Source organism: Misgurnus anguillicaudatus, chromosome 14 (genome assembly GCF_027580225.2).
Source record: "Misgurnus anguillicaudatus chromosome 14, ASM2758022v2, whole genome shotgun sequence".
Taxonomy (NCBI): domain Eukaryota; kingdom Metazoa; phylum Chordata; class Actinopteri; order Cypriniformes; family Cobitidae; genus Misgurnus; species Misgurnus anguillicaudatus.
Genome location: NC_073350.2, coordinates 33877233 through 33902500, shown reverse-complemented (window position 1 = coordinate 33902500; position 25268 = coordinate 33877233). Strand labels below are relative to the sequence as shown.

Here is a 25268-nt window from a genome sequence, read left to right as displayed (position 1 = left end):
GAGACAACAATGCGCGCTTGCCTATTACACACATCACATGGACAGCACACAAAAATTTTTAAATATAAAAAATAAAGGATTAAAATGTAAAAGATTATTATTGAGTCTCTTGGACATAAATGAAGAGTGATTACGAGACGTTATAAGGCGTAAAGAGCTGCTTCACCTGTAGCCTGCTAAGTAATTTAAGGTTTTGCTTTAAACAAATGCAAATATTGCATTTATTTAGAAATGTTTTTTATTTTTTTAATTTCTACCCTACAGATTTATTGTCTAGAATGACTTTGTACCTCTGGATATGGTGAGATGAGAACCTTTTTTACGTAATGCTCTTCAAAACACTCACAGCGCTGTCCGAGTGCTGAAACGTTTCAGCTCTCAAAACGTTTCAAAATTCTTTATCTCCTGTTTGTTACAAATAAAGTATTTTTAGAGTACAAACCTTTTTTTTTGCATATTTGTAAATTATTCTTTGATTACACTGATCATGTAGGCTATCCATACATTTACAGCAATTAAAGCCTGCTAATTGTACTTCCATGACTGAAAGAAAATTACTTTTAAAAAGAAACTAAAGGTTTTAATACAAAAAATAAAAATTTTAAGACAAATAAAAACAATGCAATTTTTTAACATTAATCTTAAACAGGTGGTGTTCTTCCTCTGCTTAGTTTTTCAGTTTACAAATTCCACCATCTAAATAGGGAATCGGCATGGCGCGAGCGCAACTGGCTTTTTAAAGGGGATGGGAGATGAGACTCTCATTGGTTTATTGCATGTTATTCCCAAAACACACCCATTACTTATTAAGAGAATAAGAACAACCATTTTAGACTGTGTGCTAGGCGCACAAACCATTTTTCTAAAAGTGGATTTGGACACAACGTTTTAGACTGTGCGGCATAAGCTTTAGACCACGTGCTTAGATGATTAAAATATGTTGTTTCATTAAATGTTGATGTGTGTAATTTTATGTTTAAATGCTTTCTACCAACCAAAACACTGAGCTAAAAGATTTATTTTTAATTCAGCCTTAAGAGTTAAAAATGTTTTATGTTGAAACTAACATTTTGATTTTGGCAGACTTCTGTATTTTGGCAAATCTGAGCAAAATCATACAGTTGAAATCTGTAGGTGAGAAACAGTGGCTTTCCATGAAATAACAATGCAAGAAACCTCCAAAATCATCCACCTGACAAAAACACAGTTTGTGAAAATAAGATATGATCAAGGACCTTAAGTAAGCACAATGTATCCTTCACAAATTAAATATGCCATCACCCCTAGGTCCATATGCTAAGAAACAGAATAACAATGTTTTTCAATGCTACATCAATTATGCTTGATGTTTAAAAGGATCCTGACTTTGGAAGTTTCAAAAAACAACCATGCATAAAACATCACAAATTGATTGCATAAGCAATCTCTGTGCTCCAAGGCATAAGATAACACATGTATTACAAAGAGAGGTGTAAACTATGTTACGCATAACAAGAAGTGCATACGTCGTGACAGCAGCCATGATGGAGCAGCGAGATAAAGCCAAACCAGATGTAATGCTGTTTATTTCCCAGTGAGCAATATCAACTCAACTCAGCGTACATCATTAACTAAGTGTAATCCCACACGGGCGCACGCTTACGCAACAGATTTGATTTCGGTAGTTAACCGAGCGCCATCACTTTCACATCCGTCCCGTTTTCGCAAACGCAACCCGAGAAAAACTTTCTAAAGAGGAAAATAAACGCCTCAGCATCTCCTGAGGCGTCGCTCGTCTTTCAAAAGATAAAAGCGGAAAAAAAATTGCAAACAAATGTTCTACTGAAAACAGCCATAATTATCTCGGTGTAAAGGCATTTCACACACTGGCAGGGAGGTGTGTGTGTGTGTGTGTGCAGACTATTTTGAGCTGCTAGCAGTTTAATGAGAGGACCGCTGCCAACACACACAAACTAATGCTAAACAGTCCAAGTCAAGAGTGAATGTGAACCCTAAAGATAATTCTGAAAGGGCCATTCGTGTTAAAAATGGGTGTCAGGTGAACACAAATGGCTAAACAGCCATTAAATGTGTCACTTAGGTTCAGTGTGATTATCACATGTCCATGCTAGTTATATACTGTAGCACCTTCACCTGTTTTTGTGAAATATGTCAGATATAGCAAAACAAATAACAAAAAGTTTCCAAAAAGTGTTTGCCTGTAGTTAGAAAATCTTAACTTAGTCAGAGCAGATGTCATATTTCATTTAAGACCTACAGAAAATTAGGTTGTGTGGGTGAAAGTATACTTCACAAAAATTCCCAGTGTAGTTGATAATTTTATCACTTGAAACTAGAGGTCTTCTGGTCTAAAAGTTTCACACGTGCGTGCCTCGAACACAGGTTGGGTATAATGTTAGTGGTCGATGGTCTCAGGTAATTTTAAATAAATGCGTTTTGCATCGAGTCCTTTTCCAACCCCTACTGTGTTTGCCAATTGCCAATAGCGCTTGCTACATCGTGTGGCTGGAGGTAGGTTAATTTTCATTGAGCCAGACCTGTCAATTAATTTTGAATTCACATTTTAGTGGGTTACCTCAAATAACAAATGAAAATAAATGGAGCAGCGGACCGAATTGTTTGCGAGGCCACCGAGATTTGTTTCTGTTTGACTGGTGCGTGCCATGCGGGACTCCAGACACATCAGTGCCGTTTACATTCGGGTCCAGTTGGGTTAAAAATTTGCCACTGGGTCAGGTCGCACTCGGGTCTAATTTTCTCGGGTTTGTCTCAGGTCTTTCTTTTTAAAAAAATATGTATGCACGTCAAGGTAGGATAAAAAGTGATTCGGGTCATTTCGGGTCAGGTACATTTCTTTGGACCCGAGAAGACATTTACTTGTGACAGTAAATTCTTATTTATGAAAATGCAAATTATTCCCTGCCTCTACTTAGTCAGACAGCTCGGACCACAAATATGAATATGCAAATTAGTCTCACCTCTACTCAATTGCACAGCTCAGACCATAGATATAAATGGGTGATTCTCACGAAACCATTGAAACGCCACGGCACTAATGATTTTAGCTTTAAAATGTGTAATATAGTAACATTAAAAAGCATCAGAATTAACACAATACTGTGTTCTACCTTGCACAATGTGTGATTTCAACATAAGAATTTATAATTGTAAATTTTATCTCATTTTCTGTTGAAATTCTCATTACCGCAATGTGTCCGGCTGTGTTTGAACATGCGTTATGTTGTAATTTAATCAAATTAACACAAAAATATTAAGAAAAAAAATAAATGGATGTTTTGCTAGACTACTTTAGATGACAGAAAAAATATTTACTGAATATTCATGTATAATAATAATGAAGAAAAATTAGGAAAATGATGTGTCCATGCCTGATGTTCTCATCCTCCGCAACACTTTTTGAGAACAGTTTAAGCACACATACAGAATTTTAATAAAGTTTGATTTTGAGTGACCAAGCACATGGACCAGTTACTTCAAGATGGGTACCAGGTAAGATCATTTTTTTTACAGTTAATTTGAAATATTGTCTTGTCAGAATGCTTACACGACATTTTGATTATCATTACCGCAACAGATGCTTATTAAATGTTAATTTAATTATTAGAAGCATAAATACTTTGATTTTAAATGCATGTGCAGAATCTCCAAATTATGTTCTTTCAGGTTTGTCATGTCATTTTGAAAATATGTCAATGTTGATGTTTTCTGACTGTTGCGGTAATGAGATTTTTTAGGACAAATTTTTTAAATTATGTTACAAAAAGTGTTAAATGATAAGTAAAAGTTTTTAAATTAATGTTCCCATTTACTCCAGACTTTGTTTTTCAATGTCTGCTGGGAAAAAAGTACATTTAAGCAATTTTTACATTTTAATGCTTGACATTTTTAAAACCAAGTTTTCGTGAGAATCACCCACATAGATCACATATTTCAGACACTGCTTAGTTCAGTTTCACAATGCGTACGTGAACAGCACTAATGTTTTTTGCACTGATGTTAACAGGTTTCACGTGTGAGCATCACAGCTGAGCTGAGCTGAAGCAGCAGTGATGCAATCTTTTCAGCACTGAGTCTCCACGCGTTCAACTGTGTTTATGTAACTGGTTGCATGTTTGTGACGTAAGAAACCAAGCTAATTTTAACTATGGGAATGAGACTGAGACAATGGTGTTGAATGATGACTTTGGACATGGTTTGTCTTAAAGCATATTAAAAACACCACATTATCACCAAAGGGGGACTTTAATATGATGTACTGTTGTGTAACAATGTGCTTAAACTTAAAAATAAAGATGCTACATGATGCCATTTTTGGTTGAATGGTTCCAAACAAATTATTAAAGTCGCAATGAAATTGAAATGAAAAACTGTCATTTGATTTGTAATATTGTGGTATTTATACAAATTACTTACTGTATCTGTGAGCTTTATTATTATTATTATTTATTTAATTTTTTTTATTAATGTGCCCTCATAATCTTTAACCAAAAACACATTTTATCATTTACATTAACAATCACAAATTATATGTAATTTGTCATTGTTTTGGTCATGACTGCTTTGACGCACTAAATCTCAAAATTAAATAAGATCGCTGAACTTAGCCGGGGCTTCATAGGCAGGATCACATTTGTTATTTTTAAGGTTTAGTTATGGGAAATGTTTTTTGTTATATCTTTGTATAATGTTCTGTACATCGTGGCTTTAAACAAATGTTTATACTGCCTTTCAATTTAACTTAAAGAAGATAAAAATGCAACATCAGTTTCGTCTTCGTTCATCGCTTGATAAGTTTTGGTCACTTTATCAGAAAGATGTTGCTGGGTGCTGCTTGTGAAAGAAAATAAAGTTAACCATTTGTTGACTACCTGTTCTGGTCTCCCTCACAACCCATGCACACACAGATGAATAGACTATCAATCGAAAATTGAATCGAGAATGGAATATGTAAATCCTTAACCTCTAGTTATTTCCATTCTTGGGTCAAAAAGGGACAAACTTAATCTCCTGGGTTGTTTTAAGCCATTGTTGGGTCAAATATAAAAAATTAACCCATTGGTTAGGGTTGTCCTGTTTTTACCTGATGTTGGGTTAAAAAAAGAACCCAGCATTTTTATTTTAAGGGTTCTTTAGATGTTAACGTCCTTTATGGAACCATACAGCCAAAAATGGGGCTTCTATACAATAAAAGTTTTATAAAAAATTTAACTGTGCACAAAACATGTTTTTACCTCTGATTGTTACTCTCATTCGCCAGACGACACACCCACTGCTGATTACAACATCAACACAAACTAAATCACTGATGCTTTGCAACTATTTGCATTTTTCCAAACCACTCAATAACTGTGGTATAAATTATTCCAGATAAACACGGCCCTAAAGTACAAATAAAAACAAATCTACAGTTTGATCAGATGGCCTAGCACTCAAAAAAATGATCCAAAAATGATCCAGACAGTAGCCTACTTTTTAAAAGGGTCCTAATATGTGGCATTTTGGTACAGATATGTTAGTAATATGCACTCTTTGGTATCGATATGTTCCTTTGAGGTGAACTCTTTTTAGGAATAACACAGACTGATAAAACATATGCACATAAGCTGCTTTGGATAAAAGCATCTGACAAATGCGTAAATGTACAAGCAATTAGCACTCTATCCCTCATAAAAATTCATCTGCACTGAATTAAATATTGACTGGACTGAGGTCTTGTTAGCATGATATGAAGCCAATACAAACTGTAGTTTGTTGCCATTGTCAACCATTACTTATCATTTACATTTGGCATGGGAGAAGCAGCAAAGATTCACAGCCGAAAGCAGTAAAATACGGTAGACACTTTTTATTGTCTCTAGACAATGTTTGTTGAATAAAGACATACAGGGTTAATGAAAGAACATCCGTCTATTTTCACACAGAAGCGTCTGCCTTTTATCTCTTTTGTTCCTCGACTTAAAATAAGAAGAATCAATTTAAAGCTCTTTTACTAACTGTGGAAGCTGTATAATTCAAAGGGCAGCTGATGCTTGTGTTGTCTTTCATCCTCTGTATCTCCCTGTTCATTGTGAAACCCAGAGCCGGCCCTGACGGGCCACAGGGACGAGGCGGATTAGGGAACAGACGCCGAGATGTTCAGACAGACGAGAGAGATTATTTAAAGTAAAGAAAGACACAGTCGTGATCCTCATATAATCCTGTCATATACATTTACTCTGCAAGTCCTAATGCAAAGATCTGATGTAATGAGACATATAAGACATTAAACTCATTTGTACACATACACCTTATAGCAGATAGTTTTGCTTAAGATTTCATACAAACACAACTGCAAGTTCATTGCTAATATTTAACATTTTCTATGTGAGCTGATAAGATTGCTATTCTACAAACAATTATATGGTTAGTTCTGTTTTGTCTGCCATTGCTTACTAACATAGTTGAAATCAAAAGGTCTCTTTGAGATTTTGGCCTTAAGATACAGTTCAAGTCTCGCATAAGTCATTGTCAACATTTTTCACCCATATTCCATTAAAAAATCTCTCAAAATCAATGTGAAGAAAAAGAGAAGTAGAAGGAAGAGTTATACGGTTCAATTTAGTACTTTAAAATAAGGAGATTAAATCATTAATCCTGCATATGACCAAAAGCAAAGATATTACATAAAATAAGATCAAAAACTGCTATATTGGGACAATGCAATGCTCAATATGGCTGTTCTAAAACTAATCCATATACAGTTATTAAATGTCTTCACAAGAGAAGCAATGAGTTTTTGTTAGTAAAAAATTAATTTGTTTCTCTTCTGAGGGACGCAAGTTCAAAATATGTGTTCATTGCATCATGTGAAAAATTTAATGCATTTCTTTTATCATAAATCCCTTCGAAGCTACTGCAGCAGGCACGTATTTTGACATAACACGTGATGCATGTAAATTCGCATCGTGTGCCCTCAAAAAAGAAGTCACTGGCAACATTGAAACTTTATGCCATGACAAGCTATGATGGCTTGATGGTGAAAATAATATGGGCTAATTTTCATTTTGGGGTGAACTATTCCTTTAACTGATGCACTGTGCGAATAAAAGGTATAAAACTGCACCCTTTCTATGGCTGGGGTTAGGGCTGCACGATTAATCGGGGAATCATGTTCTCGATTCATACATAAATGCGATCTTCTTTCTAAATGATGGTGTAACGTGGCTACAGGAGGCGTAGTGATATTACGCACTGCCCAAAAATAGTCTCGAGTAGCCAGACCTTCAAGACTGAAGGTCTGGTGTTTTTTCGTTGCTTTTTCTGGACAAAGCCCGCCCACGAGCTGTTTGACCGACACCAAAGTTTGTTTCGTCTAGCGTCACGTTTTGAACTCCCCACAATAACGAGCCAGCTAGCAACAAGTCAGTTATTAAAATAACCACCCGCAACCAAATAGCATCTAAATAAACAACATTACTTACCATAGAACAAAGTTGTGCACTTCATCGACAGCCAAAGCAATGAGACGCTCCTGTTAAACGTCTGTTTGAAGCATATCTCTCCACTTTTTAACACCTACAAGCAATTCGGGAGAACCAAACTTTTTTGCACACTCCACTAACTGCCTCAAGCAAAACTCTTGGACGTCTTTTAGAGAGTCTATGCTGCGAACTTTGCATATTTTTGAGGATCCAATGTTTAGCTGATCATAATAACTAGTCATTATTATCCACGTGAACACGACTGATTCTCTTCCTCAATGGAACGTCAGAGCTTTGTTTTCCAGGGACCAAAACTAATCGTTACACTCGTGTCTCCTGGGAATCCGGTTTATTTCAACCAATCAAAGACGACTTCGACATTCTCACAGGGTTTCCAGAAAAGTGTACGAAAAACATCAGACGTTTAGCCAACAGTCTGTGGGCGTGACGTCTGAGGCTTAGACTAGTCCCCTTGGTTATTTTTAATAGCTGGGGACTATTTTCGGGCAGTGCGTGATATCATTGCGCTCCTGCAGCTATCTGCCTAGAAAATCGCAACTTTTAATTTTCCGTCGGTCTTAGTACACAATGTAACTACAGAAGAGTTACTTTTTAAATAGGAAAAATACTGAAACTCTTTGGTTATTTTTAGCGCGATTCTAATGGTCTAATCAGATTCAATGGATTATGCTAAGCTATGCTAAAAGTGCTAGCGCCAGACCCGGAGATCAGCTGAATTGATTTCAAAACTGTAAAAATCTAATGTCTAACTCTAGGGGAGCTGGAAAATGAGCATATTTTCAAAAAAGTGGAGTGTCCCTTTAAAGGACACACCCAATAATGGCACATTTTTGCTCACACCTACAAAGTGACAATTTTAACATGTTATAATAAATGATCTATATGATATTTGGAGCTAAAACTTCACATACTCTAGGGACACCAAAGTTTTATTTGATATATTAAAAAAGTCTTATGAAATGTCCCCTTTAATGTTAACATTCTATTGTTTATGTTTAACAGCTTACAGATTTTAAGTTACTCATCTAAAGGGGTCTAAGTAAAAGAGACTTTTAAGACTGTTTTGTTACTTTTAAGTCCAGCACTTTATTATAACTACAAATAACTTTATTAGTCCTCTGTAGCACATTTTCCAATAAATGTTTTGTTGAAAAAATAAGAATCATCTAAGAGATTTGGATCTCATATCTCAAGGACAAAAATCGTGATTCACATTTTAGCAAGAATTGTGCAGCCCATGTTGGTGTGGTACCCTAAGGTTCCATTTTGTTTTACAGGCATACAATATATAATAAAATGTTGTACCTTTTTGGGTACATTACTGTCCTTTAAGGATCTATTGTGTACCTTTAAAGGTACAGTAAAATGTTTTACACGCCTAACATTTAACTGGTACAAAATTGTTCCTTAAAGTACAGAATAGATCCTTAGGGTGTAATATTGTAAAGGTACTAAAATGAACCTTTGAGGGTATCGCCCAAGTGAAAGAAAAGGTACGGTTAAGTGTTACCAGTAAGAAACCTCAAAAGAACAGTCAATAAGATCTTTATGAAGGTCATAGAGATATATTTATCCAAAGGCTGTATGTGCTCTAAGAATGAATGGAGACTTGAATGCATTTTCAGAATATTGAGGTCATCAGCCGCACATACTGTGAAATCTCTTTTGTTATGGCCTCTGAAAATATATCAACTTCACGCAGTGTAACGGAATGATGACATCACGCTTTTATAATGAAGCTTTTATTGTCTCCAAGGTCATCAGAGAAGCAGCAATTGGCCTTGAATGAACGCAGCGTGCATGTGGCGGGCATCACTAATCTGACTTAACCCTTACTGAAATCTCAAAGCATTGACTTCACAGGAGTCTCGCCGGCACAGCTGGTCTTGTTTTTCTTTGCACACCTCACTGTTGGATGCAGATGGAATTTCCACATGAAGAATAAGCACTTGTATTTTTTTAACCTTCTGAACTAATTATGTTTCAGGTATCAAAGTGTGAGGACAATTCAACTCTTTCGGCTCAATTTAAAAGAAGATAAACAAGCTTATTTGTTTTTAATGGCTTTGTAGTTCCTGTTTTATCTTCATCCTATTATGCATGTGTGATTTTTTTAAGCTGCTATGAGAATGCCACGCTGTGAAAAATTTAAATAGAAATGTTTACAGTTTGAAGTGCCATAATAGGAACTACATAAAAACTACATTCAACATAAAGCAACTTTCAAAATTCAAACGTTTTCACCTTTCTCTAAAATTCTTAGTACCACCCTGAGTCCCATCTGGCACTGGCACAAAATGCAAACCCATCACAAATGGAGCACGCTCCCAAACGGGAACAGGATACAGCTAAATCGATCGAAAGCCACTGAAACGAGCTTTCTCACAGGGAAACTTGATAAAGAGTCTTGTTATCCGGTCAAAGTGCTGACTTCATGCTTTTCCCGCTAAGAACTCCATCAGACATTTCCCTTCGCCCGGGGTGTCCCCTCTCCTGGCATAAATCAAAGTGGCTCTTTAAAAAAAAACCAGACTGTTCGTGCAAACACGGCAAGCCCTGCAGCATCACACTGCTGTTTGTTCATTAAATATTAACCCTGGATTTTGGCGCCTGCTCCCCGCTGAAATAGATTTTTATTTTCCGGACCGTTCGCTCGGTCCCGCTCGGCTCCGAGTCCAATGTGAAGGGCATCGCTGATATTATCAGATCTCACCGTGTGGCCCGCAGGGAGAGAAACTCTGTCCCTCAAGCGTTCAATCTCATTCGCTCTGTTCTGCCTCTTCACAAGGTCACCTGGCTGCTGCTTTTTATTTGTCTGAGTTTTAGGTTGAGTGAAAAATGATTCATAAACTGTATATTTTTGAGCGATTAAGATACTTATAGTATGTACTTTTTGCATGATTATATAATGCCAATCATTTAAAACAAACACGGTCACATTTACAGATCAATATTAGTCCATGAGGGGGGTTATATAGATGTTTCAAATATAATACTACAATACTGGATATTATACAGCAAATACTGTAGAATTCTTACTTATTTAAAAGAAAAATTACATGTGAGTGTGTCATGAACTTGCACGCCCGGTCGCTCTATCACAACCGAGCGAGACAGGAAGGGAATGAACTCAATCGCAGACGAGGTTGAAGGACACAAAACAAGACTTTTATTATATTACAAACAAAGCAAAAACCCACGATGGGAGAAAACAGTACTAGAAATAAAACACACTAGACATGACTGACTCTAACAAACAGAACTGAAACAAGGACTTGACAGGAACACGGACTGGTCTCGACCCAAACACAAAGTGGACACAAGCCGATCGACACCATCCGGGGAGACCTTACAGACAACACAAAGCACATGATCGGGGGACATATACAATTACATACATATAACACACCAGCACAGAATGCTACACAACAGGGCATTATATACGAGAACAAGTCAAGAGGGAAGAGTGGAAACTAAAACGATGATGGGATGATCTAACGACGAGACGAGCAGGCATAAACGAGACATGGAAGCACACGTCCTAAACAAAGGCCATGTGCTACCACGCAAAACATGGGTACCGCCACGATCCTGCCACATGACTATGAATAACTATGGATTACTATGACAGGATGGCAGAAACACCTCATTCACACAGCACTTTGGTCCCAGAAAATACCAGTAGAATTGTCAGACAAGCTTTAGAGTGAATGCAAGCATGTCCCATAAATGTTCTTCCAAAAAATTATTTTCAAGAAAAAATTCTTAGTATTTTTGTCTTGTTCTCAGTAAAAATATCAAATTTTAAATTAAGATGCTTTTTCTTGATGAGCAAAACGAACCAAGAAAATAAGTATAGTTTTTAGACCAAAAATATCAAATTTAAGTGATTTTGTGCATAAAACAAGCAAAAAAATCTGCCAATGGGGTAAGCAATTTTTTCTTGAATTTTTCTTGCATTTAGTGTTTAAATATTTTTGGCTTGAAGGAAGGTCGACAAATATCCAATATGAAGCTGAGATCATTCACAACCATACTAGAACGCCATGTCACATGCTTCTTTATACTGTAGTCTTATCATAAACATAATGCATGCGAGTGGTTTCTGGAGAGAGAAATAATAAATAATAATAGGCAAACTTCAGACGCTGCGGAGAAAAAAAAACTACCAAGTGCAGGACTTCATGTGTCTTTCCGGGATATTTATGGTATTTGTGTGAACGCACACACAGAACAAGCAAAAGAATCTGCCAATGGGGTAAGCAAAAATATATTTTTCAAGAAAAATTCAAGAAAAATTTGCTTACCCCAATGGCCGATTTTTTGCTTGTTTTATGCACAAAATCACTTATTTTTCTCATCAAGAAAAAGCATCATAATTTAAGAATTTTTATATATTTTTACTGAAAACAAGACAAAAATACAAAGAAAGAAAGTCATTTTTTGCTGTGTATTTTCCATAATGTCTGTGTGAAAATGGCTAAAGAGTATACAGTATGCTAAATGTTTTTTGTTGTTGTTGACATTATTAATCCATCCATTGTGTTTACCTGTTTTATTTAAGTGTTATCCTTTGGTTTGTATTTATATTCTGTATTTAAACACTACAGGTCAAACGTTTTGAAACACCTGACTGAAATGTTAACTATGATCTTGAAAATATTTTAATCTAAAGGTGTATAGTTAAAAACTTGAAATTACTTTTGTAGACAAAAAATATGCCTGTGCCAAACAGATGAATTTCTATTATTAGAAAACTAAAGTTTTATTTACAAAAAATATTTATGACCAATATATTGAAGCATATATAAACAGATGCTTTAATATATGAGTAACAGATACACTTGAGATACACTGAAAAATTACATTTTAATTTTTGACTGAAAATCACATCCATAACATTGTAATTGCTCAGTCCTCCTATCTTCCTATTTTCGCAGTATATACTGTGCAGCATGCAGATATCTAAACATTACAGACCTCAACATGACTTCTCATTACTTTCTGAAATGAAAGAAAGATTTGTTTCGCCATCCCTTAACTTTAAACTAATTAATCTAATAAGCATCATGAACATCAGCTGTTTATGAGCCTCTGGATCTATCGTAGGTTACTGGTCTTTTGATGTCTTTTACTCAAACAGTTTTTAATCTCGATCCGGCAAGAGCACTTACTGTATGTTTACAAACAAGTCTTTCTGTTTGAAATTAGTTGGAAAAGCTACACCGAGCTTCAGCATACAAAACTTATTTGTACTGCTCACTGGAACAACAAGGTTAAGAGACGAATGTACGCTTTGATCATGATCAGATAGCAGTGAAGTGAAGATGGATGATGTTTGAAGTGTGCCATCACAGCAGTGTATGTATGTTATACTGTCATCATGTCAGTCCTGACGGCACAGAAGGGAAGACATTTTAACGCTTTCACTAAAGTTGTTATTTGCGCTGATATTATCATCAAAGCTGATGAATGATCCGACTTACGAAAGCTGTCAGTTTGCGTAAACATTTTTGAATTGTATGAACACTTACTGTGACTCCAATTATCAATGCTAATTTACACTGCAAAAAATGACTTTCTTAGTATTTTGTCTTGTTTTCAGTATATATCTACAAATATTAAAATCAAGATACATTTTCCAAATGTCTAGTTTTTAGACAAAAAAAATTAATTGAAGGGAATTTCTGCTTAAAACAAGCAAAAAAAAATCTGCCAATGGGTTAAGAAAAAAAATCTTGAAATAAGTTAACTTTTTAAAACAGTAAATACAAGAAAAAAAATCTTACCCCACTGCAACACTGCAAAAAATGATTTTCAAGAAAAAAAATTCTTAGTATTTTTGTCTTGTCTTCAGGAAAAAATACCTAAAATTTTTTAAATTAAGATGCTTCTTCTTGATGAGCAAAACGACCCAAGAAAATAAGTCTAGTTTTAAACCAAAAATATCAAATTGAAGTGATTTTGTGCATAAAACAAGCAAAAAAAAATCTGCCAATGGGGTAAGCAAATATTTCTTGATTTTTTCTTGAATTTAGTGTTTAAGAAAAATGTTCAAGATTTTTTTGCTAGTCTTACTATGCACAAATCATCATCATGTCTTATTCCAAATATAAAAAAATATTGGTCTTTATTCAGTCGTACGATAATAATTTGTTTTGCATCACTTTCACTTTGGTTTTACAAGAACATTTTTCTGGAATTTTTCTTGAATAAAGTATTGAAAAAAAGGTTTTTTCTTACCCCATTGGCAGATTTTTTTGCTTTCTTATGCACAAAATCACTTAAATTTGATATTTTTGGTCTAAAAACTAGACTTATTTTCTTGGGTCGTTTTGCTCATCAAGAAAAAGCATCTTAAATTGAGAGTTTTTAGATATTTTTACTGAAAACAAGACAAAAATACTAAGAAATATTTTTCTGGAGAATCATTTTTTGCAGTGTAAAGAACCACACTGCAAATATGACTTTCTTACTAAGTATTTTTGTTTTTTGTTTCAGTAGAAATATCTAAAAATTCTGAAATTAAGATGCTTTTTCTTGATGGGCAAAATGACCTAAGAAAATATCAAATTTAAGTGAATTTGTGCTTTAAACAAGTAGAAATATCTGCCAATGGGGTAGGAAAAAAATAAGTTGATGATTAAATGATTAAAATTCATGAGATAAATATTTCCCACAAGTTTTTAAAATTGACGGCTACTAAAAAGTATCTGGAAATTATGTACTGATAAAAAAAAATAAAAAAACGAGTTTACTCTGTTTTTGTATTACTACTTGTGTCTCACTTCATGATACAGAGACTGTATTGTGTTAAGGGACAAACACATTTCTGCTCTTGTATTTCTTAAACGCTTAATTGAAGAAAAAAATTCTCACCCCATTGGCAGATAATTTTGCTTGTTTTAAGCACAAATTCACTTAAATTTGATATTTTTTGTCTAAAAACTAAACTTATTTTCCTGGGTTATGTTACTCATCAAGATTGATTTAAGAATTTTTAGATATTTGTATTGAAATTAAAACAAAAATACAAAATAAGAAAATAATTTTTTGCAGTGTAAAGATTAAAGTTGTACTGGAAAGTTTTTCAAAATATTTTCAGTTTTTTTTGTCAGTAACTTTGGTAGCATCTGTCCTCTGTCAAGCGTATTATTAATTGTTTATTGACTCAGAAATTCTGCTGCCAGGCTTCAGTGTTTGTGAATTCAATTGTTACACTCTGTTTTGTTTCCTTATCTCGCTCTGCTATGCATGACGGTGCACAACCAAAAACCCAAATAAATCTGCATCTTATTTATATTGACTTTTTCCATTTCAGGTGTAAAAAATTGTTGAGTATGACCTCTTATTCTCCTCTACAGACTTTTGAGCAAGGCTCTCTGCATAAACAATGAGCAAAAACACGGCAATAATCAAACATCAACAAACCTCTTGGCCCCGTACACACTGCAAACTTTCGGGAGTGACAATCGCGTTTAAATGCGGTAAAGAATTCCCTAAATGATCGCTCCCGAAACTGCGATGATTGACACAGAGGTAACCATATCAAGGTTTGCCGTTTCCGTTGTTATCATTAACAGCTTTGACCAAAATAATATTACAAAAATATTGTAAAAAAAACATCATCTGGGCGTTATGTGTTTTATGAGGTCCTCCTCTTTTTTGTACGTATATTGTTGTGGCACTTAACCGTTTATGGCTTTTGCCTTATGAAGCGATCAAGTGTTTTGTGTTAAAGTGAGTATTTTTTCAGAGGAGAGAAATGTCATCCATGATGCATGTTTAAATATTTAATCAACAACTATAGTTGTTCAGGTCGATAATGTACACAATGTGCAGAGTTTCTGTAAGTGCGGTTGTCACAACCCACATTTTCCAGGAGGTCATTTGCTTGATAAATGCGGTTTTCAGTCCAGTAAATTACTAAAGTATGTGTGTACAGAACAGGATTAAGTACTAAAAGGTGACAATTGAATTTAAATGCAGGGTGTACAAAGCCGTTGTTTTAATAAATGTGAGTTGTTTGAAGATCTAAACTGCTCACTTGTTGAACAGGTTTCTCAACTAGAAGACACAGAAGATCATGGATTAGGTTCATATGTAACATTACTATGGGGGCACAAATGTGTGTGCAAACTAACTAGAGAAGAAAGTTATACTAAAACTAATCTTATCTGTAATTTATACAGTGTGTTATCAAGGAGGATTAGGGCCAAGCTAAAATAAAAAATAAAACCATCTCCTGATTAAAGTCATAATAATGTGAGATTTAACTAGTAATTTTTCAAGAAAAAAAGTCAAAATAAATAAAATTTCAAAAATAATGTCACTATATAATGAGAATAAAATCGTCAAAATTTGAGAATAAAGTCGTTAAATTTTGAGAATAAAGTTGTAATATAATGAGAATAAAGTCGTCAAATTTCGAGGAAAAAGTCGTAATATAACGAGAATAAAGTTGTAATATTTCAACAATAAAGTCGTAATACTTCGAGAATAAAGTCGTCAAATTTCAAGAATAAAGTCGTAATATAATGATAATAAGGTTGTAATATAACAAGAATTAAGCTGTCAAATTTCAAGAATAAAGTCGTAATATATCAAAAATAAAGTCAAAATATAACAAGAATAAAGTCGTAATATAATGAGAATAGAGCTGTAAATGTTTCAATAATAAAGTCGTAATACTTCGAGAATAAAATTGTAATGTTTCAAAAATTAAGTCGTAATACTTCGAGAATAAAGTCATCAAATTTGAAGGATAAAGTTGTAATATAATGAGAATAAAGTCGTAATATAGCAAGAATAAAGTCATAATATAATGAGAATAAAGTCGTAATATTTCAATAATAAAGTCATAATACCTCGAGAATAAAGTCGTAATATACAGTAACAAGAATAAAGTCGTCAAATTTCGAGAATAACGTCGTAATATAACTAGAATAAAGTTGTAATATAATAAGAATAAAGTTGTAATATAACAAGAATAAAGTCGTTTTGTAATGTGATCAAGCAGATACCAAATTAGATAACTGTCTTATTAATAAAACAATATCAGGGTTTGACTTTATTCTCGAAATTTTACTACTTTATTATCGTTATATTTTGACTTTATTCTCAAAATTTTACAACTTTATTCTCAAAATTTTATTTATTTTTACTTTTTTCTCAAAAAACTACTAGTTAAATCTCACATTATAATGACTTTAATCTCAAGATGGTTTTATTTTTTATTTTAGCTTGGCCCTAATTCTCCTTGGTAGAGTATATATTCATTTATACTGTACATTAATTTAACAATACTGAAGATCTACTAAAGGTGACTGTACTTCACACACGAGTCCTTAGGGAGTCACTATGACTCCAGTGGTAGTTAAATCTGTAAAAGTCTTTATTAACCAATACATCATGATGACACCTGTATTATTGCAGTTAAGTCACTGGTACATGATTACTATGGTTAAAAACAAAAACAGTTTGTGTTTTATGAAACCTTTGGCCTATAAAGGGAATAGTTCAATAAAAACATGTCATACAGATAACATATCATTTTTGATGCCCTACTGCCCCATCTATATTCACTTTCATTGTATACACCTAAATAAATAAAGATAACAAATAAAGATACATAAAAGGTTCTTCACATTAAGAAGGTACAAAAGCTGTCACTGGGATGGCACCTTTTAAAAAGCTCCAAATATTTACCATTTTGGAGTAAGTACCTTTAAGATAAAACTAGTAGTGTACTTTTGAAAAGGTACCCCCCAGTAACAACATTTGTACCTTTATTTCTGAGAGAGCAGTGATGTCATAAAAGAACCATTTTGGTTCCTCAAAGCACCATTCAGTTCAAGGTTCTTGAATGGTATCATGAAGCACCTTTATTATTAAGAGTGTATGAAAGACACAGCTTGGCCATTCTGCAAACAGTTATTGTGTGTGACATGGAAGTAAAAAGTCATCAGGGTTTGGAACGACGTGGACAAATATTGACAATTTAAATATTTGGATAAACTGTCCCTTAAAGACATCTATAACATTTCAGCTTTTTCAAATACAATTCTAGAAGGACATAATACATTAATTCTAAAAAATAAAGATTCCTTAAACATCCACTGATCCTTTGTGTTGCACAGCAGGTTCTTAGTAGTGGAAAAATGTTTTTCAGACTTTTAAAAATTTTGTAAGAAATAAGCGATTCCATGCAAACGTCCGGAGCCCCTAAGGGGACATGGAGCAAAAATGTTAGTTCGCGTGAAACTATCGCGTTTAGTTTCAAGTGTGCACGTGAAACTATCGCGCACGCCCGTGAAACTAAAGCGAAAGTTTCACGTGCGCACATGAAACTAAACTTAAAAAAAAATCTGCACATGAAGGTTTCGCGTGAGCACGCAAAAGTTTCACTTTAGATTTTTTCTACTCCAATGTCACCTTAGGGGCTCGGTACAAACGTCAACCTTATCATGAAAAAGTACATTTTAACCAAATGTTTTTAATCATGTGAGACATCTGTTCAATTGTTTAACCATTTATTTTATTTATTTATTTTTTGTTAGGTAAGCAGAGAAAAATATCACATCCATGTTTTTCCTCTTAAAGGAGACATTTCACAAGACTTTTTTAAGATGTCAAATAAATCTTTGATGTCCCCAGAGTACGTATGTGAAGTTCTAGCTCAAAATACCGTATAGATCATTTATGTTAAATTTGTTAAAATATGTGAGAAAAAAAATGTGCCGTTTTGGGTGTGTCCTGTTAAATGCAAACGAGTTTATTTCTACACTAAATGCCAGTGTTGTGGTTGAAAAGTGCAGATTAACTGGCGGTATTATCCCCTTCTGACATCAAAAGGGGAGCCAAATTTCAATGACCTGTTTTTTCCATGGTTTACCAAAACTAACTTACTGGGTTGCTCTTTTTTACATTTTCTAAGTTGATAAAAGCACCAGGGAGCCAATTATAGCACTTAAACATGGAAAAATATATTAATATATTATTATAATTAATATTAAAAAAAATTGAAGAGCTGTCCATTGTCTATTTTTTGGGTATTACTGCTAAAAACTTTTTTGTCACATTCATAACACGTTTCCCTTATCTAAAACATAAAACACATGCAGACTAATGTCTGGAACAAATGGTAAAATTACAAAAATATTGTCAATAAATACAGAAATTATATTTTAATTTTTGAAAGAAAATGTCAGAGACCCATAAAGCTGAAATTGCTCAAACGATTCTTTGAAATGAAGCAAACCAAAGATGTTCATCATTGTGAAAACCCTTAAAACATTTTCTGAAACAATTAAAAGTTTCAGACTTGTTTTAAAGAATATATTTGGCAACACTTACTAGTATATAATGATCCCTAATGAACCTCTATCTCTCACTTTAACTGGTTGCCCATTAAAACCCAATAGCAGGGGAAAACTTCAGCAATCTTCATCTCCGTAGCATTTAAAACGCCTAATTAGTCTTTTGTGATATCTCCCCAATAACACACTCCAATAAGCCAGAGTCACGTAAAGATAAGTAAACCACAAAGGACAAAATCCAACCAGTCTGACAGCTTAGTCCAGCGAAACGCTGTTTAACCTTCCACTAGTCACATGAGATAATTAACCACAACCACAACAAAAGCACACACACGTCATGTTATTGGTGCACGGCCATATATACCGAAGAAGCTAAGAATCGCAGTCTTTCTGCAGACACAGAGGGCTTGTGTGATGATGCTCGCCGATTGGCCGTTGCTATAACAATAGGGGAGGAGAGACAGCCAAGTGGGGGTGGAGACCCAGGCTTATTATAAAATCCTTCAGAAGGACACATTTGCTTCCTGTATGTTTATTTTTTTATTTTGATCTGTCATGCTCCTGTCAGAAGGTGTCTCATGAGCAGAAGTAGGAGGGAACGGCGAGAGAGACATTAGTCAGTAGGGAAGGTAGGAGAAACGTCTGCGCCTGCAGCATGCACACACGCACGCTGCAGAATAAATAAGACACCTCCAGTGTTGGATTATCTGTGTGGCGGTGCGCTGACCGCCTCAAACCTGGAGGCCGCCCAACCTACTCTTTATCTTCCCTTTCATAGTGAAAGAAGAGAGACGGACTCGTGTTCACCTCCTGCAGACTTCAGCTTCTCCTGTGAGTATGCATGTTTGAAACTGGGCAGAGTTTGGGATGTGTTGCAGATGTCTGACATGTTGTTATTTGAAGAAAGCAGCTGTGCATGAGGACACATGTTTATGAAGTGGGGAGGATCAGTGCAAATGTCATGTATTTTCTTCTAGGATTTTGCTCATCTGTCTAAACCCACACACATGCGTTAGGCTGACGTGCACCGACGCAACATACGCAGCTTCGGGGTCATGCGTGTTCGGCGCCGTGGGCTTCGATGTGCACATGATTCACCGCTGCCCGTATAGACGCACGAGGCTGGAGTTACTGTATAGATTTGTGCCCTTGGCGCCGGTAAAGAATGACGACATGCTTTTAAGTGACACATTTCAGTGTTTACATAACACGCCTGCTTAATACAGCCCATCAGACAACCACGCACTCACACACCACTAAAGCACATCAGTCAATAACATTAGTGTGAAGGAGAACCAGTATAAAACCACAATGGGCTCATTTGAACCGGGAGCTATTAATAAATCACTCATGCATTGAAGAAGCCCACTAGCTGCGGTCTTTAAATATAAAATGATTTAATGGTTCTGTTCAGAAGTCCTATAAGAGAAGTTTTCCATCATAGGTTGTTAAGAATGACGCATTGGTTTCTGGGTACTTGATGCCACTTCTGCTTGTACTTTGTTTTGAAAGAGTTTGTCTTGAATTGTGATGTGAAGAAGAATCGTAAATCGGTGACCAAACCTCTCGCTGCCATTAGCACAAACAAACTTTATGTTAGAGGTGTTGAGTTGAATAAGAAAATAGATCAGGTTATGGGTTACGTAATACCTTACAGTTTAGGGGTCTTCAACCTTTTTGTGAGCAAGGGCTACAACAATGGATAAAACGTGGAGGGCTACTTTTTTGATATACTCTACTCAAAACTTTTATTTTACTTGTTGATTTGTTTTTATTTTACTTATGTTTTATCGTTGTTTAAAATGTTAACATGCATTAAAGAAGAAAAATATGTAATAAATAAATATTAGATTGAGACTATTAATAGAATCTGCTTTGCGGGCAACTCAGAGACTCCGTTGCCCGCGGCAGTGGCGGCCGGTGACTTCTTTTTTCGAGGGTGCACCATGTGAAGTTCGTCACAACATGTATGTAGCCCATTATGTGTGTGGTTCGTAATTTCAAAATGTGTTCGGCGCGTCGAGTGTTCCTATGTGCATCACGTGTCTTGTCAAAATAAGCTCCTGCTGCAGATCCATCTAAAGGGTTTATGATAAAAGAGACGCTCGCGGGTAGCTGACACTCGTATCATCTCATGCGTAATCAGAGTTTACTGTTAAGGGAGTGTCTTGCGAGTATTTTGTGAACGTGAGCGTCTCTTATATCATAAACGGTTTTAACGCGTGTGCAGCAGGCACTTATTTTGACAAAACACGTAATGCACATGGTTCACATGACGCAACAAACATGTATTTTGAAAACACGAGCAACACGCAACACTCTGAACACATATTTTGAATTTGCTACCCTCAAAAGAGCGGTCACCAGCCACCATTGGCCCGTGGGCACCATGTGGAGACCACTGTTATAGAGAATCATGTGATATGTCAAATACCAGAAAACAAAAAACAAATGACTTGTAAAACTTGCAAAGTATATTCGGTCACACTTTATTTTACGATATCACTGTTACAGTGTAATTATACATTTAAGAAATAAGTAATAATCATTAACAACATGTACTTACTATAGGGTTGGGGTTAGGATTAGGGTTTGGTTTAGGGTTAGTTGCATGTAATTATGTATAATTAACTGTTATTAATATAATAATTACATGTAGCATGTGTAACAAAGACATCGTAAATTAAAGTGTTACAGTATATTCTCATCATCAGACTGTGTCACTTTAGATAAACATATCGGTAACACTTTATAATAAGGGTCTGTGAATTATAACAAACTAATAGCTAAATTAATTCTTACTTTAATATGAAGTAATGCTGAGTTCAGGCATATACTAATCATAAACTAGTTAAGAGTTATCATTAACTACTACAACATGACTCATGACTCAACACATAAATTCATTGTTAACTAATATATTAACAAAGACTAAAACATTGTACGTAACCTCCTAAGACCTGAGCTTTGTCTTTTTTCAGATTTCTTCCAGCTATTTTGGGGTTAGAAGAGAACCAATAAATATAATAACCAAATATTTTTCTTTGAACATGAAGGAGTGTAATTGTCCACAATTGTGTACAACAGGTTCCAGTTACACAGAATTAAGTATTATGGTGCAAACAACAAAAAAATTTGATGTCTACACTGCAAAAAAAAAAAAAAAATTATTTGTATTTTTGTCTTGTTTTCAGTAAAAATATCTAAAAATTCTTAAATTAAGATGCTTTTTCTTTATGAGCAAAAACGACCCAAGAATAAGTCTATAGACCAAACATGTCAAATTTAAGTGATTTTGTGCATAAAAGAAGCAAAAAATCTGCCAATGGGGTAAGCAAATTTTTCTTGAATTTAGTGGGGTTTTTTATTTCGATTTTTTGGTTACCCCATTGGCAGATTTTTTTGCTTGTTTTATCCGCAAAAACATTTAAATTTTATATTTTTGGTCTAAAAACTAGACTTATTTTCTTGGGTCGTTTTGCACATCAAGAAAAAACATCTTGATTTAAGAATTCTTAGATATTTTTACTGAAAACAAGACAAAAATACTAAGTTCTGCATTTTTTGCTGTGTACGTATGTGGACATCCAGGTCTTAGGAGGTTAATGATAACTCTTCATTTGTTTATGATCAGTACATGCATAGTTCATGCTAAAGTAAAAATACACTTATGTCTTAGTTCATTATTAGATTAGATTAGATTGTTTATTTAGCCATTGTGATTCATTGACCCTTAAAAAATATCTCCCAAATGTGTAAATATAAATGCTTGTGAGACCCACCCATACAATTATTTCTCAGAGTTGCTCTTTTATAGTTTATGAAACTTGCTATTCAGATATTGAGAAGAAAACGACTCAAACAAGACAGATGTTGACCGCTACAAACAAGTTTGGAAAAAATGTCTTATAACAGTCTAAAAACAGCCCAAAAATGTAATAGACGTCAAAGTTAATCAATAAATTAAACCAAACACTTTGTAATCTCTGTTGACTTTGCTTACATGATGGAATATCAGACATCCCACAAGTTATTTTGGCAACAACAACATATAACCAAATGTAAGTTTATTTTAGTGGGTAGACGGACTATATCGGCTCTCCTAGACGGTGAAATGCTTGCAGGGGACAGTATGAAGCTTTATTGTTGATATCTCAAAGAATTTGATGAGAGCTATTTGAGTTCACAGTAAAATCTCTGCAGACATTGATATCTTGATACTGATCTGAGCATACTGAGAGAGACAATAAGTTATTAGCATCTTTTCATAGCAAGAGCAGGAAATTTGCTCTTAAATGAAATATATTTCAGATGGGAAACACTGTGGGAACTTTTTTGTCAGGTTATTTTTATTAGTCAGTCACGTTGAACACTCAGCTTCCTCATAATTTGCTCCAAGTTTTCTCTATATGTGGGGGAAAAGCCTTCATTAAACAAAGCTTATAGGAGATGTGGAGCGTGACTTGAATTCGATTATGTGAGTTTATGAATTCCTTCATATGATGAGTATATGACAGATATTATTACCTAAGTCTCAAGGGTTCATCGTGCATTCAAAAGAGAAAATTGCAGTTTGTTGGTCCTCAAACTCGGTTAATTTCGTTCCTCGGCTGTGCAGACGTACCTCAAAAAGGCGATTGAGGATAATTGTGCAATTTCGCCTAGGAGAAACGAATCAAATGAGAGGTTTTTATTGCTCATCTGAGATAAACTGTGGCGACGGCGGGAAAAAATAGAGAAGAGCGATACAAAAAAAGTTCAGCTCAGCTAAGGGTCATATATCATGTGCTTGGATCCGGTGATGCTAATGGTTCACGAAACAACAAAAGCTCCTTCAGGAACTTCCCTAAGGTTTGTTTCCAAGGAGAGATACGGTTTCATAAAGAATTGCTCTGTCTTTATTCTCCCTGCCGAAATACTTACATCAGGAGAAGGAATATGGACAAACGCCACCCTGTATTGTGACTGAAAAAATGTTAGTCAAAGAGCTGCTGTGCTTTAATATTAACAGAAAAAGAGAAACAAACCAACACGAGATTTTGGGTACAGGCCTGGGGTTTCAAGAGGAACTCGATTGAATCTTTGCCTCCGTAGTCGCTCTCGTCCCGCTGGCGTCAGAGCTCATAGCCCCGTGAACTCTTCATTCTGCTAGCTAATGTTTCTGTTCAAGCTGCTAGCCAAAAACATTGACACATTGCTGGCAGATTTATAAAGCTGAACAAGATGCTAATCTTGGATGGTAATCACTGACAGTGACATCCATGGGAATTAATTAGGATCTCTGTTCAATATACAGTAGATTCACACCGGCCAGTTATTGTTGGCACTGTACTTAATAAGTAATTACCTACTGATATGAGAAAACAGTGCTTAGTACTTTAATTAATATATAATTAATGTATAATTAGGACTCAGCTAATTAAATCGACTGAGAGAGACACTGTATTGTACAGTCAATGTCTTCTGGAGCGATCAGCGATGTATAACCCAAATTTTGTGCAACCAAAATTGTAAGCAATAGGACGCCTACCAAGGTTACCCAAACATCAATTATCATTTTTAAACACAACAGTATTGTTGTTTTCCCTGCTGAAAAAAACAGTAAAACCATTACAGAAATTCCTAATGGTTTCCATTAAAATACCAATAGGAACTATAAGCTTTTACCATTAAAACCACCTCAAAATTCCGTTTTGGGACATATTCCATTAGGATTTAATGGCCCCACCAATAAAACCCAACACATACCAGTAGACACCAACAGAGACCATTATAGTTTCCAATACAACCAATAAAATTCCCATTAAAACCAATAAATCCAATAGAATTTCTGTGATGGTGTCTATTGTTTTTTTAGCAGGGTTGTGATACTGCGTACTTTGCTGTGCAAATTTATTACAACCCAATGAACAATAAGAGCACTTGTGTTTTTATTTCAATGTACCGTGCCAAACCGATCATAACGAAAGCCCGGGTGATGTGCTGTTGCTATAGTTACCACTTCAAGCTATCGTGACTTCTGTTCATGTGAACGTCAAATTGGTGGCATTGAAGATGCACGCTTAACCTAACTTACAATGGGACTAAACTGTTGAAGCGTTATCTGCTTAATACGCAAAATAAAAACTCTTTACTCCGCACAAAAGAATTAACAGTGAGGGAGATAGCATCGATTTGCAAATCCAATAGTGTTTAATGTCTCTATAGGGCACTTATTGATTAACTAGAAATAACTTGCAGAAGTAAGAGCTTACTGATTTAGCACAGACCTCACTTTATAATAAATGTGTGAGTGATAAGAGGAGATTAATGGGTTGTAAACTGGAGAGATACAGTAATAACTAATCATTTAACCTATGATTACTAGAGTAATTTATTACATACATATTTATGGCAGTTGACAAAAGAAACGGCCAAAGGTTGTCTGTTTAGCATTGTGTATTTTAAT

General features: G+C 34.9%; 2 protein-coding genes across 4 annotated transcripts in view; one reads left to right on the top strand and one right to left on the bottom strand.

Annotated features, from left to right (window-relative positions):
- Positions 1-25268, bottom strand: part of LOC129427308 (uncharacterized) — a 158969-nt gene that overhangs the window by 54473 nt on the left and 79228 nt on the right. The gene's annotated exons all lie outside the window — the stretch shown is intronic.
- cdk18 (cyclin dependent kinase 18) overlaps positions 19281-25268 on the top strand; it is a 79575-nt gene continuing 73587 nt past the window's right edge. Inside the window, exons 1-2 of one of the 2 annotated variants that reach the window (XM_055183690.2) lie at positions 19281-19449; positions 19599-19651. The gene's annotated coding sequence lies outside the window, so the exon portion shown is untranslated. Of the gene's footprint in view, positions 19652-25268 lie in introns of both variants that reach the window. The other variant, XM_055183689.2, reaches the window with a different exon arrangement.